This window comes from Mesoplodon mirus (genome assembly GCF_964341445.2).
Source record: "Mesoplodon mirus genome assembly, chromosome: 2".
Classification (NCBI taxonomy): domain Eukaryota; kingdom Metazoa; phylum Chordata; class Mammalia; order Artiodactyla; family Ziphiidae; genus Mesoplodon; species Mesoplodon mirus.
In genome coordinates, this window is record NC_138977.1 from 225,684,413 (window position 1) to 225,697,857 (window position 13,445).

Below are 13,445 nucleotides of genomic sequence, written 5' to 3' on the forward strand. Positions count from 1 at the left end.
GTCTACACTCAGCTATCCTTCCAAGGGCAACTGTCTTTTCTCCCTACAGTGTGTTTGTCAGCTCTGAGGACACAGACTGTCTTCATCATCTCTTTTTTTTTTTTTTTTTTTTTTTTTGCGGTACGCGGGCCTCTCATTGCTGTGGCCTCTCCCGTTGGGGAGCACAGGCTCCGGACGCGCAGGCTCAGTGGCCATGGCTCACGGGCCCAGCCGCTCCACGGCATGTGGGATCTTCCCGGACCGGGGCACGAACCCGTGTCCCCTGCATCGCAGGCGGATTCTCAACCACTGCGCCACCAGGGAAGCCCTTCATCATCTCTTGCATCCAGCACTTGCCACTGTGTGGCCCTCCATAAGTGTTCTGTAAATGGCTTTATTGACACATTAATTAATTACTCTTCACCAGATATGATTGAAACTGACTGCTCTCCATTCAGCTTTTCCCCTTGACTTGATGCCATCCGAGGTGCCATCTTGGGAGGCCATTTCAGATCATAGGAAATATGCCATCAACAGGTCTTGCAATCACAAAAATGCAGAAATGTGAGGTTAATTAGGTCTTTTATTAGGTGTGAGACGATATTTGAGGCTGACTGTTTATGGGAAGAAGAAGAAAAACATAGGTTGCTTTTGAAAGAAGTGGAATGTATGTTCTGTAGAAATTCACAAGAGCAAAGTGTGATTTGCAAAGTGTCGATGTTGACTTGAAATAATAGAACAAGAGTGTGTGTATCTGTTGTGTGTGTGTGTATGTGTGTGTACAAGAGAAAGAGATTGCTTCAAGGAAGAAAGACAGAAAACATATCCTTCTCTAGATGAATTGACTCCTTTAATATCAGTGGGGTGAACGAGCCTCTCCACGTTTGCTGTCACTCCTTGTCTAGAATTTGAGCACGATAAACATGGGAAGGGGGATCTTAGAAGCTGCTTTGGTTACGATCGAATCTTTTTCAATCGAGAGGGTGGATGATGAGTCTCCGGATGTGTCACGTTTTTATCATGAAGTGGGGAGCGCACTTCAGTGTCCATCACCATGGTTGCCCAAATGCTCTAACTCTAGGACCACACAGGCTGGAAGGCTACTGGCTGCCTCTGTTGTGAGTAGGACCAGCCCTCCCTCGCCGGGAACTCCACAACCCCAGACCGACTCTTTCATAGCCATCCTTCTCAGCATAAAAATTGTTCCTCTTCAAAATCCCTCTACTGAAAATAAACTGGGGCTATTGAGGCAATGCCTACTAAGTTAAAAGTTAAAATGCACAGCGACTCCATGCAGTCAAGGATATTTGTGAGAAGGTGTTCATTACAGTCTTGTTTGTAACAGCAAAAAATTGCAGACCTCCTAAAAGTCCCCCAGTAAAAATTGGCCAATAAACTATGATACCCCCAAGCTATGGAACTCTGCACAGCAGTTAAAATGAATGAGGTACCTGTCTCTACTTACTTGGAAGGGCACCCATGCTGGATTATTAGGGGAAGACCACTACAGGCAAAATATATACGCAACTTTGTTAAAAAATTAAGATGTCTACCAATATATAATACATGGGTATATGTTTCTATGCACACAGAATAAGTTCTGGAAGGATACACACTAAAGTAAGAACAATAGTTACACCGGAGAATGTAACTGGTAGCGAGGGGGTGATAAAGAAGGTGATTCTCTTTTATTTTATTTTTTTTTAAATTTAGAATGGGCTGATTTTGTAATTTTTTTAAAATCCTCAGTCCCTTATTAAAATAGAGATCTCTACTGGAAGGGTTATTCCGTGCTGAGGTCCAGTAGCTTGGTTGGAACCTGGGTGGGTTATGGGAGGGAGCATTTATTTTACAGTCTGCTGAGAACTAGCCCAAGGATTTTCACAGGAAAGGGGCTGTCAGAGCCCAGACAGAATACACATGGTGGAGATGCCCTGTCCATGGCAATGCCCCATCTACAGACCAAAGATATGTGTCAAAAGAGGGATTTGTGGAGCCCTGCCCTTTCCTGGATGGATAAGGATGCCCCACTGGCAGCTCCAGTCCTCCTGCAAACTGTCTCTACCACAGGATTTCCTTTTGCAAAGATGCTGCCCGTGCACATGAAGACCAATGGACTAAATTATAAATGGACTGGCTTGTTATCCATCTCATGTTCTCCCTTCCCTAATGTTCCAGATCACTTTATATCTTTAAATAGCAACATCTCTACTTGGTCAGAAGAATTTAAAACCGGTCCCATTTGGAATAGACACATGTACATGTATAACTGGATCCCTTTGCCATACACCCGAAACGAACACAACATTGTTAATCAACTATCCTCCAATATAAAACAAAAAGTTTAAAAAAATAACTCAATTAGAAATAAATAAATAAACCAGTCACATTTGGGCAGTTTGATACAGAGATAAAGTAGTTCCCATTACATAAAGAAATCTTTGGCATTCCCATCCTGAGCTATAGCTACCCTTCTAGATGATTTAGGAGCTGACTGACAGCAAAACACTGCCTTTTACTGAAATCAACAAGGGCTGGGGGGCCTAGGATTTTGCTTGAGATCCCAAGCAATCTGCTGACCTTTCTCCAACACCACTTATTATATTTTAGTGTCAGAATCAATTGAATGATGCGCTCTAAAGAGTGCAACTGAATCCATTTGTGCTTTGGGAAAAAGCAGCCTCAGCCATCCTCATCCATCAAGGTTAGATGGAAGGGGAAATGCCTTAAAGTGGGTCGTTTTTTTTTCAACGGCAATATGCCAGCGAAGCACATAAGGATTCTGTAACGTGCCGCAACCACTGTGATTTATCCGCATAAGGCAGTGAAGGCAATGCCTGAGCCAAAAGAGAAAGTAAATCTCAGAGAAATCACGTTTCTCTGCTAGGAAAGTGGACGGGCCATTTGTCCTGGAGGTACCAACCACATAAGAGTTGCAGTGCCCTCTGGTGGTGGTTGTTTTTTCCTGCATTGCGCCATTGCACGTTTCTGATTTGCCCCACGGAAGACCAAGGCGACGCCATCAGCGGATGGCGTGGGGGCATGCGAGGCGCAGAGGAAGAGAGTATCTGAAATTGAAAGGAAAGCAATCGACACTTAGAACTATGAGAAGAATGACTGCTGGGTGCAGGTCTGGCTCCCCGGTGTCATGCTGAGAGTTGGCACCTGACAGAAGAGGCAATAGGTGCTTTGAAGCTCTGGTGGGTCCTCTCCAGATCTGCTGAAAAATAGGGTGAAATGCCCAGCGGCGGAGAAAAGCAGCACTGCCCAGTGGACGAACACAGACCTGGTTGTCAAAGAAACTGCGGGGCCAGTTCAGCCACTTGCTGGTTAAGGGACACAGGGCAAGTCATTTGTGTTCCATAGTTTGTTCATCTGTGAAATGGGAGGAAGAAGCCCTACCCCCTGAGTCACTGTCCAAACAAACCAGACAGTATGCATGACGGCTTAGCAGAGGGCAGGCAGTCCCTCGGTGGCAACTGTCACAAAAGTGCTGCCAGCCCACACCTTGTTTTAGGTTCTTTACGTAACTTAATGAAACTAGGGGAGATAATGGACATTTTTATTTTATTTTATTGACATATAGTTGATGTGTAATATTATGTAAATTCTTGGTGTACAAAATAGTGATTCACAAGTTTTAAAGGTTATACTCCATTTATAGTTATTATAAAATACTGGCTCTATTCCCTGTGTTGTACAATGTATCTTTGCAGCTTATTTTATACCTAATAGTTTGTACCTCTTCATCCTCTACCCCTATCTTGCCCCTCCCCACTTCCCTCCCCCACTGGTAACCACTAGTTTGTTCTCTATATCTGTGAGTCTGTTTCTTTTTTGTTATATTCACTAGTTTGTTATATTTTTCAGATTCCACATGTAAGTGATATCATACAGTATTTGTCTTTCTCTGTCTGACCTGTTTCACTTAGCATAATACCCTCCAGGTCATCCATGTTGTTACAAGTGACAAAATTTCATTGTTTTATGGCTGAGTAGTATTCCAGTATATAGATATGTGCCACATCTTCTTTATCCATTCATCTGTTGATGGACACTTAGGTTGCTTCCATATCTTGGCTATTGTAAATGGTGCTGCCATGGACATTGGGATGCATGTATCTTTTCCAATTAGTGTTTTCATTTTTTTTCAGATGTATACCCAGGAGTAGAATTGCTGGGTCATATGGTAGTTCTATATTTAGTTTTTTGAGGAACATCCATACTGCTTTCCACACTGGCTGCACCAATTTACACTCCCACCAACAGTGCACAAGCGTTCCCTTTTCTCCACCTCCTCTCCAACATGACAATAGACATTTTAAAATCACACATGTGTGTAATAAAGTCACGCCCCCTTTCCTCTAAAGATGAGGTCTGAAAATATGAAGAATCTGATACAAACAATCTTGCGTGTTCTTTACTTTTCCCTTCTCAATTCCTCCACTGCTTGTTGGATCTCATTCTAAAATTAACAGGCCTCAATAGCTCTTTTTAAAAACCTCTCACAAATTACTCTCAAGTCAAAGAATTCCTATGTTAGACAACCCATCTTGCTCAAGTTGATCGAAAGTATTTCAAGGAATCAGGATCATCAACAATGTGCCCACTAATTTTAAGCTGCAAACAGGCAACTGTTCTGAGTCGTCCCCTGACCACTGAGCTTATGTGTATAAAATGTATTGCTAATATCACAGGAAACATGCCAATGGTCTGTATCTTGATTGGGTGGTAGTTACATGAATCTACACATAATAAATTGCATAGAACTACACACACACACAAATGAGTGAAGTCTGAATAATTCTGTGGGTTGCACTAATATCAATTTCCTGGTTGTGATATTTTCTAGTTGTACGAGATGTTACCATTGGGGGAGACTGGGCGAAGAGTATGTGAGGCTTCCTTGTACCTTTTTGCAATTAACTTTGAACCTGTAATTATTTAAGGATAAAAAGTCAAAATAATAACATACCAATGAGTTTGCTCTAACCCACAATTACTGGTAGGCATAGCAAGCATTATACTTCGAGGCAATAAGACACTAAGCGTAAGCCAAGAAAAAAAATTATCATTTACACTACTTTTTCATATTCAAGTATAATATTTAGTTTTCCTCCAGCATCTACCAAATTTCCTCAATTTTAAGTTTCTGTGTTTTTATATTTTAACCTCTTTGAAATCAGGATGAGTCTTTTTTTTTTTTTTTTTTTTTGCGGTACGCAGGCCTCTCGCTGTTGTGGCCTCTCCCGTTGCGGAGCACAGGCTCTGGATGTGCAGGCTCAGTGGCCATGGCTCACAGGCCCAGCCACTCCGCGGCACGTGGGATCCTCCCGGATTGGGGCACGAACCTGTGTCCCTTGCATCGGCAGGCGGACTCTCAACAACTGCGCCACCAGGGAAGCCCCAGGATGAGTCTTATAATGGATAGCATGTCATAGCTTAATTAGCAGCATTTTTTTCTTTCTTACTGGTAGATAAAATAATGGTGCACTTTCAACCATTGGCACCCGAAAGTCGATGAAATGTAATGAATAAGACAGTCATTTGTGCTATTTACCGAATATTACCTGCCCTCCTCCAGGACACATGATAGGATTGCGCTTATCTGCCCTCTGAAAAGTCGGTGCGGCTGTGGGATTGACTTTGGCCAATAAAATGTGAGCAGAAATGATGCCCCTTCCAGAAGAAAGTCTTTAAGTGCCTGTGAGCCATATGTCCTTTTGCTGCCACTATGACCGTGAATGTTCTAGTTGCTGGGGTCTTTGTCAGCCTGTGTCCCGGAAGGAAGGAAGTATGCAGAAGAGCCCAGGTACCGACAATAAACATGAAGCATGAGGTAAAAACTAAATCTTTATCATCCTAAGCCCAAAGATGTAGGAGATGTTGTTACTACAGCATAACTTAGCTGATCCTAGCTAACGGTGTGATGGTCAATGTGGGCCACGCTGTCTTATACAGTCAGTTTTCATTGTTTGCAGCAGTTATGTTCTATAAAGTTGTTGTGAACACTGAACTAGGGAATACTGAGTCATTGCCCCTAAAGGAAATACAAGGTTGGGTTCCTATGAGCCTCTGGTCACATTTTCATCTACTGATCAATATAGAACCTTGGTTTATGTGTGTCTCTGTTTAAAGACACCTTATGTAATATGTACTGTTAACTCTTTAACATTGAACTCAGGGCCAACAACACCATAACTCATGCTAAAATAAAACTTATCTAACACGTGTATTTTCTCCATGAGGCACATCCCAGCCTTCTTGTGCTCAGAAACACTGGATAGCACTTCTGTATGATATGCGGGGGTCATTTTAAACAGTAAAATCACCAAACAAAAGCACAGAATTAAAGCTAAAAGTGTGGCACTAAATAAGCTGCATCAAGGACCCTGGTTTATGGTCTGAGAGCCGGACAAGGAGGGCAGAGGGTCCCCTTGTTTGACCTCAGCTGGGGACGTGCACACTGAGCCACAAAATTTAAGCCATTCTGTGCACATGCTTGTCCACAAATGGCCACAAGTGTGCAGTGAGTATTGACTGGAGGTGACAAAAAGATCTTAGTGAGTAGGTGAATTCACAAATACTGAATCCGTGAATAATGAGGATCAACTATACCAGCAGTTCACCAACTAGGGCCTGTGGACCCCTGAATTTGCTAGCACCCTTTTGGAGAGTCTGTGACAGTAAAACAGTTTACACAATACCACCAAGATGACATGTGCCCTTTTCTCTGTATGGACATTTGCACAGATGGTGCAAACAGGTGCCTTAATAACCAGTGAAGGCTTTTGCCACTAAATTGCACCAGTCACCATCATGTTCTTTACTGCCCTGTGCTCATTGGAAGAAAAAAAAAAAGCTAGTTTCACTCAAGAATGTTCTTGATGAAGCAGTAAAAATTATTCATTTTCTTTTGTCTTCACCTATGAGAACATGTCTCTAAATATCCCTGTGACAAAGTTGGGAAATACACATAAGATACTTCCGCTGCACTCCACAGGACGATAGTTGTCTTGAATAAAAGTTCTTGTGCAGTTATCTGAGTTGTGCACTGAACTAGATATTTTTTCACGGAATTCTGTTTCTCCTTGAATGAACCTCTGACAAACTATGGTTATTCAGACCTGGGTAACTAACAGACGTTTTCTCAGGAGTGAATGAAGTAAGCCTGTCACTTCAAGGAAAACAACTGATATTTGTTGCTAGTGATAAAATTTCAAGCTTTCAGGTGAAAATTAGATGTTGGAAAACTTACATATGCCCCCACGAGCTGGAAAGCCTTCCAATATGTAAACCCTTTTCTGATGTGATTGATATTAACCAAAGTAATTTTTGATAGTGTCTAATGAAATGTATCAACATTTGGAAGAGCTGCCTCACTTAGTGAACCAGTATTTTCCAAGTGGCCAGTGCATGATGTTACAAAACCATGCATGGGTAGAAGATCCATCCAAAGTGATAGAAAAATGGATTTTAATATAACAGAGAATGAAAAGTTCATTGATGTCATTCCATATTCCACATTGCAACTAACTTTGGGGACACTACTACATTCAAGTTTTGATATGGTATAAAAGCAGAATAGCCACCATTATCTGAAAAGACTATTAGAATCACCCTCCTTTCTCCAACTACATACCTCTGAGAGGCCAGGTGTTTCTTATATACCTCAACCAAACACATCACATTCCATAAAGAAGTAGATAAGAAAATGTAGCTGTCTTCTAGTAAGCCAGACATTAAAGAGGTATGTAAAACAATACCACTCTTCTCACTGTCTTTTCCTTGGAAAATATAGTTTTTTTAAATTAATGTGTTATTTAAGCCAAGACATGGAATAACCTGTCCATCAACAGATGAATGGATAAAGAAGATGTGGTACATATATACAATGGAATACTACTCAGCCATAAAAAAGAGTGAAATAATGCCATTTGCAGCAACATGGATGGACCTAGAGATTATCATACTAAGTGAAGTAAGTCAGACAGAAAGACAAATACTGCATGATATCACTTATATGTGAAATCTAAAATATGACACAGGGAATTCCCTGGTGGTCCAGTGGTTAGGACTTGGTGCTTTTACTGCCAGAGCCTGGGTTTGATCCCTGGTTGGGGAACTAAGATCCCTCAAGCCACTCGGCATGGCCAGAAAAATAAATAAATAAACAAATAAATAAATAAAATAAAATATGACACAAATGAACTTATCAACGAAACAGAAACATACTCATAGACATAGAGAACAGACTTGTGGTCGCCAAGGGGGAGGAGGAATGGGGTAGGGATGGAGTGGGAGTTTGGGATTGGTAGATGCAAATTAGTGTATACAGGATGGATAAACAACAAGGTCCTACTGTAGAGCACAGGGAATTGTATTCAATATCCTGTGATAAACCACAATGGAAAAGAATACAGAAAAGAATGTATATATATGTATGTGTGTGTGTGTGTGTGTGTGTGTATTATGAATAACTTTGCTGTACAGCAGAAATTAACACAACATTGTATATCAACTATACTTCAATTTAAAAATTAATAAGTTATTTATGTTAACATGTAATAGGACTGTTATTGTTCTTTTTAAATTAATTAATAAATAATTTTTAATGCCTCAGTTAAGTTCCAATGTGGGAAGTCTCATTAGATAAAAACCCACGTGAACAAGAGTTCTCCGGGGTTCTCAATCATTTCAAGAGTGTATGAGAAGGGGGCTTCCCTGGTAGTGCAGTGGTTGAGAGTCCGCCTGCCGATGCAGGGGACACGGGTTCGTGCCCCAGTCCGGGAAGATCCCACATGCCGCGGAGTGGCTGGGCCTGTGAGCCATGGCCGCTGAGCCTGCACGTCTGGAGCCTGTGCTCCGCAACGGGAGAGGCCACAACAGTGAGAGGCCCGTGTACCGCAAAAAAAAAAAAAAAAAAAGTGTATGAGAAGAGTTGCCCATGCCACATGCTACCTAATCAACACTGGCAACACCATATCTGCACACACGCTGACTCTTACATAGGTTACAAGACCACGGTTCTAGATGTCACTCCCCAACAGCAAAGGAGAGCCGGAAGAAGTTGGGTGCCTGGAGAACGGGAGTCCCTGCAGACAAATTCCCAGCCCTGCAGATCTCATGACAAGTGGGCTTCGCTTTTCTGAGTCAGTGCAGGACAGTCGTTACATATGGAAGGACTTTGATCACTCCATGGAGAGAGCGATGATCTCTGTGAAGATGAAAGATCTCAAGAGCAGCCCTCTTGGACAGCAGTCCTCACAGGTCAATGGATGGAGGATTTGCTGGCCAGAGGATTCCTGTGCTATGTCCCCGCTCTGAGCAATCTCATCAACTCACAGACTTCCAACTACCATCTGCAGCCAGATTTCTCAACCTGTCCCTGAGAGGCTGTGAAATCTCCTCCTGCTTCCCCAGTAAAAATGCAATAGAAAAACAAGACCAACACCCACAACTTGAAAAGCCGTTTAGATTGTGAGTGCCAAAGAGGGAATGACATTGCCTGGTACTCCATGAGATGGTGCAAATTGTGTCAAAGTCCCACTCCGGGCAGCCGCCTTCTCCAAAAATCTCCTCGTCAAGTTCTTCCTGAGCATCCTTCCTCCCACTTCCCCCCTCCTAAAAAAACCCTCCATCCTATCTTGGCTTTCAGGATCCATCTTTTCTCTACAACTACTTCTCCCATTTTCTCATATGATTATCTAGCTTTCTTCCCTTCTCTTCTCCATGCTCTACACAGATCAACACAACCCCCCCAAAAAAAACCCTGATCCCCCTGGAAGAGGAATAAGACAGGTTGAAAATACTTATGTGCAAATACTTTTGTACAAATTGCTTTCTTTTCTAACAGACAAATGGCATGCAGTGCCAAGGTCTTCTATTCTTATGGGACTAAGCGTTACTCATGAAATGTGTTTCTAAATTTGGAGTTCTTAAACTTATATCAGCCCCATATAAGAATTTACTGAGAATTCTGCCAAACAGTACTACTTCTCTCCTACTTCCTGTGCAAATAAGCATTTGGAATTTTCAGGGATAATCCTTGGTCATTAATGCGTCGTCAACGTTGCCTTGAGTTGTTGTGGTTTGGGCTTGCAACTCTTATACCAGTTCAATTAGAAATCTTTATTAGTTTGACTTCATCATTATCACTTTAATTTCTTGTGAGCTATTTGGTCAGCTATATAATGAGATGCTTATTAGCATCCATTGCATTTTTGGCCCATAATTTTCCAGTGCCCAGATTTAGGACAATGTGTAATGGTACAAATATGAACCCTTCAGACTCCTATTGCTAAGATTTGTGAGGTGTTATTTTAGATAATTATATAATGATAAATATATTATATATATTAGTTTGTTGTTATAGAAATCATTCCCTCAGAATGTCTTTGGACAGTGAAATTTTGTGATTATTGAAAGTGTTTCTTCAACTGGGAAGGCGAACAGGGCGGTTTGGGGCCAGAGTGTCTGCGTCTCAAATAATTAATGTTGAAAATATTTAAGAGGCAATGATTTGTAGCATATGCTGATAATTCCCAAATCAGAATCTCTAGTCTATGATTTTTCCTCATCTCTGGTTCCATATATGCAACCAGGTTTCACAAATAAACTCATTATTTCCGAAATGGAAAGCATCTCTCCTCTCCCACACCAGATTTACAGCTTATAGCTGTTCCTATCTCAGGAAATGAAATCGCTGTTCACATGTTCACTCCATCTACAAACGAGGTTCCTCTCTCTTTCCCAGTCCAGTTCCTAAGTTCTGTTACCTCTGCCTCCTAGATACTTCTTGAATCTCTCCTTTTCTCCCCATTCCTTCTGCTTTCACCCCAAGGCATTGCCATCTCTCACCTGGATATTCCACTGCTTTATTCCCAGCCTCTAGAATCATTTGTAGCACACAGTAGGTGCTTGCGCAGAATCATTCCTAGCACATGGTAGGTTCTTGTGCAGAATCATTCCTAGCACATAGTAGGTGCTTGTGTGATATCTTTTGTTTGCCTATTTGGATCCACTCTCCTCCCTTCTCCCCCTGTTCTGGGCCCAGGAAGCTGACCTGATGGACCATCTCAGCAGGATGTCTTGCCCTCTGTCTTTTTCAGCAGTGCTGTTCAACAAAAATAAAATACAAGCCCCTGGCATGAGCCACGGGTATCATTCAAAAAGTTCCAGTAGCCACATTTTAAAAAGTAAAAAGAAATAGGTGAAGTTTGTTTTAATAATGTATTTTATTTGACTCAGTGTATCTGAAACATTACCATGTCAACGCGTGATCAATATGAAAAATAATACTTATTTGTGAAATATTGTACAATCTTTTTTCTCACCAAGCCTTCGCAATCCAGTGTGTATGTTATACTTATGGCACATCCCAATTCAGATTAGCCACATTTCAAGGGCACCATTGCTGCGTCTGATGAGTGCCCACCACCCTGGAGAGCTCAGACCGGGAGATCAGAGGGCGGGAAGGGAGTAAGAGCAGAGTATTTATGTCCCTAACTCCCCCCACCACGGGGTCCTCACAGGCTGGAGGGTCCAACCTCCTGTCAAGCATCCACTCTGTCTTGACACCCAAAGTATTAGTGTCCCGAGGCTGCTGCAACACAGTACCGCAAACTGGGTGTCTTAAAACAACAGACGCTTTTCTCTCGCAAGAGACTAAATGTGAGATCGAAGAGTTGGCAGAGCTGTGTTCCCTCTGTAGCTTCTAGGGGAGAACCTGTCCCATACTTTGCTCTTAACTTCTGGTGTTGCCACTATTTCAGGCTGTCTTTGGCTTGTAGGCACAACACTCCAGTCTCTCTGGCTCCATTGTCACTCGTCTTCCCCTGTGTCGCTGTGTCTCTTCTTATAAGGACATCAGTCGTGTTGGATTAAGGGCCCACCATTCACTGGCATGGCCCCATTGGAACCAATGGCATCTGCAATGATCCTATTTCCAAGTCACATCACATTCTGAGGTTCTGAGAAGGACATCAGTTTGGGGGGGAACAGTCTCCAGCCCAGGACACCCTGTAACTGTCACCTCCTTTGAGCAAAGGATGAGCGTGCCCTTGCTGTTTCCTCACTGGTCTGAAACCCGTCTTTATGAAGTACTAAATTTCCACCTGCAGTTGGGTCTATTTCCAGATTTTCCCACTTCTGTTCCATTGGTCTGTCTGTGCAAGCACCAATTCCATAGTACTGTAGTTACAGAGCCTTTCTGGCATGTTTTAAGATTCTAATTCTAGACGTTCTATAGTATGTTTAACCTGTGCTCCCCACGCCTGTGCCTCAGCTTCCTCTAGGTTTTCCTTGTGAATCTTCCTTATTTGTTCTTCAAAGTAAACTTTAATTTACAAATCGACCTGTGAAGAATTGATATATTTGTGAAAATGAGTTTTCCCATCCAAAACATAGCACGTTTTTCCACTTCTTCGTGGCCCTTCTGGTGTCTTCCAGGGTGTTTAAGTGTTCCATAAGGTTTTGGACATTTCTATGTCAGTTTATGCCTAAATATTTCATTTTCTTCCTTGCTGTTATAAGTGTAGTCTTCTCTTCCACTAAGTTTTCTGACTGGTTTTTATTTATATATATGACAACTATTGATTTGTGTGTTGATTTTATAACTTAATCTACTAAATTTTCTTACTATTTTATAGTAGTTTCCCATTGATTCTTTGGGTTGCTACATAATCATATTACCTGTAAATAGAAATACATTTATATTCCTTTCTAACATATACTCTGTAAATGTTTTATTTTGTCTGATTACATTGGCTAATAACACAATGTTTAGCAGTAGTAGAGACAGCAGGCATTAGTTCTTGTTCCAGACCTTCGTAGCAAAGCCTCAAGTGCTTTCCTATTAAGTCAAAAGCTAACTTTGGTCTGAAGCGTATGTATCTATCATGTTACGAAAGTATCCATCAATTCATATATGACTAAGTGTTTATAAAATGAATGGGTACTGTTATGGGCTGAATTGTGTCCCCCCCGCCAAAAGAAGAATTCATATGTAGAAGCCCTAACTCCAGCACCTCAGAATGTGACTGTATTTGGAGGAAAGGCTGTTAAAGGGGTGATTAAGCTCAAATGAAGCCGTTAGGGTGGACCTTAATCCATTCTGACTGGTGTCCTTGTAAGAGGGAATTTGGACACACCAGGAGGCACCGGGAGCACATGCACACATAGGAAAGACCAGGTGAGGCAGTGAGAAGGAGACCATGTGCAACCCAAGGAGAGAAGCCTCAGAAGAAACCACCCGTGCCTATACCTTGACCTTGGACTTCCAGCCTCCAGAGCTATGAGAAGATACATTTCTGTTGCTCATGCCACCCAGTCTGTGGTACTTTGTTATAACACCTTTAGCAGTCTAATATAGATAGAATTATGTCAAGTACCTCTTCTGTATCTATGGAGATGATCATATGATTCATCCCCTTAGCTCTATTAATACTATGGCATATCAATATATT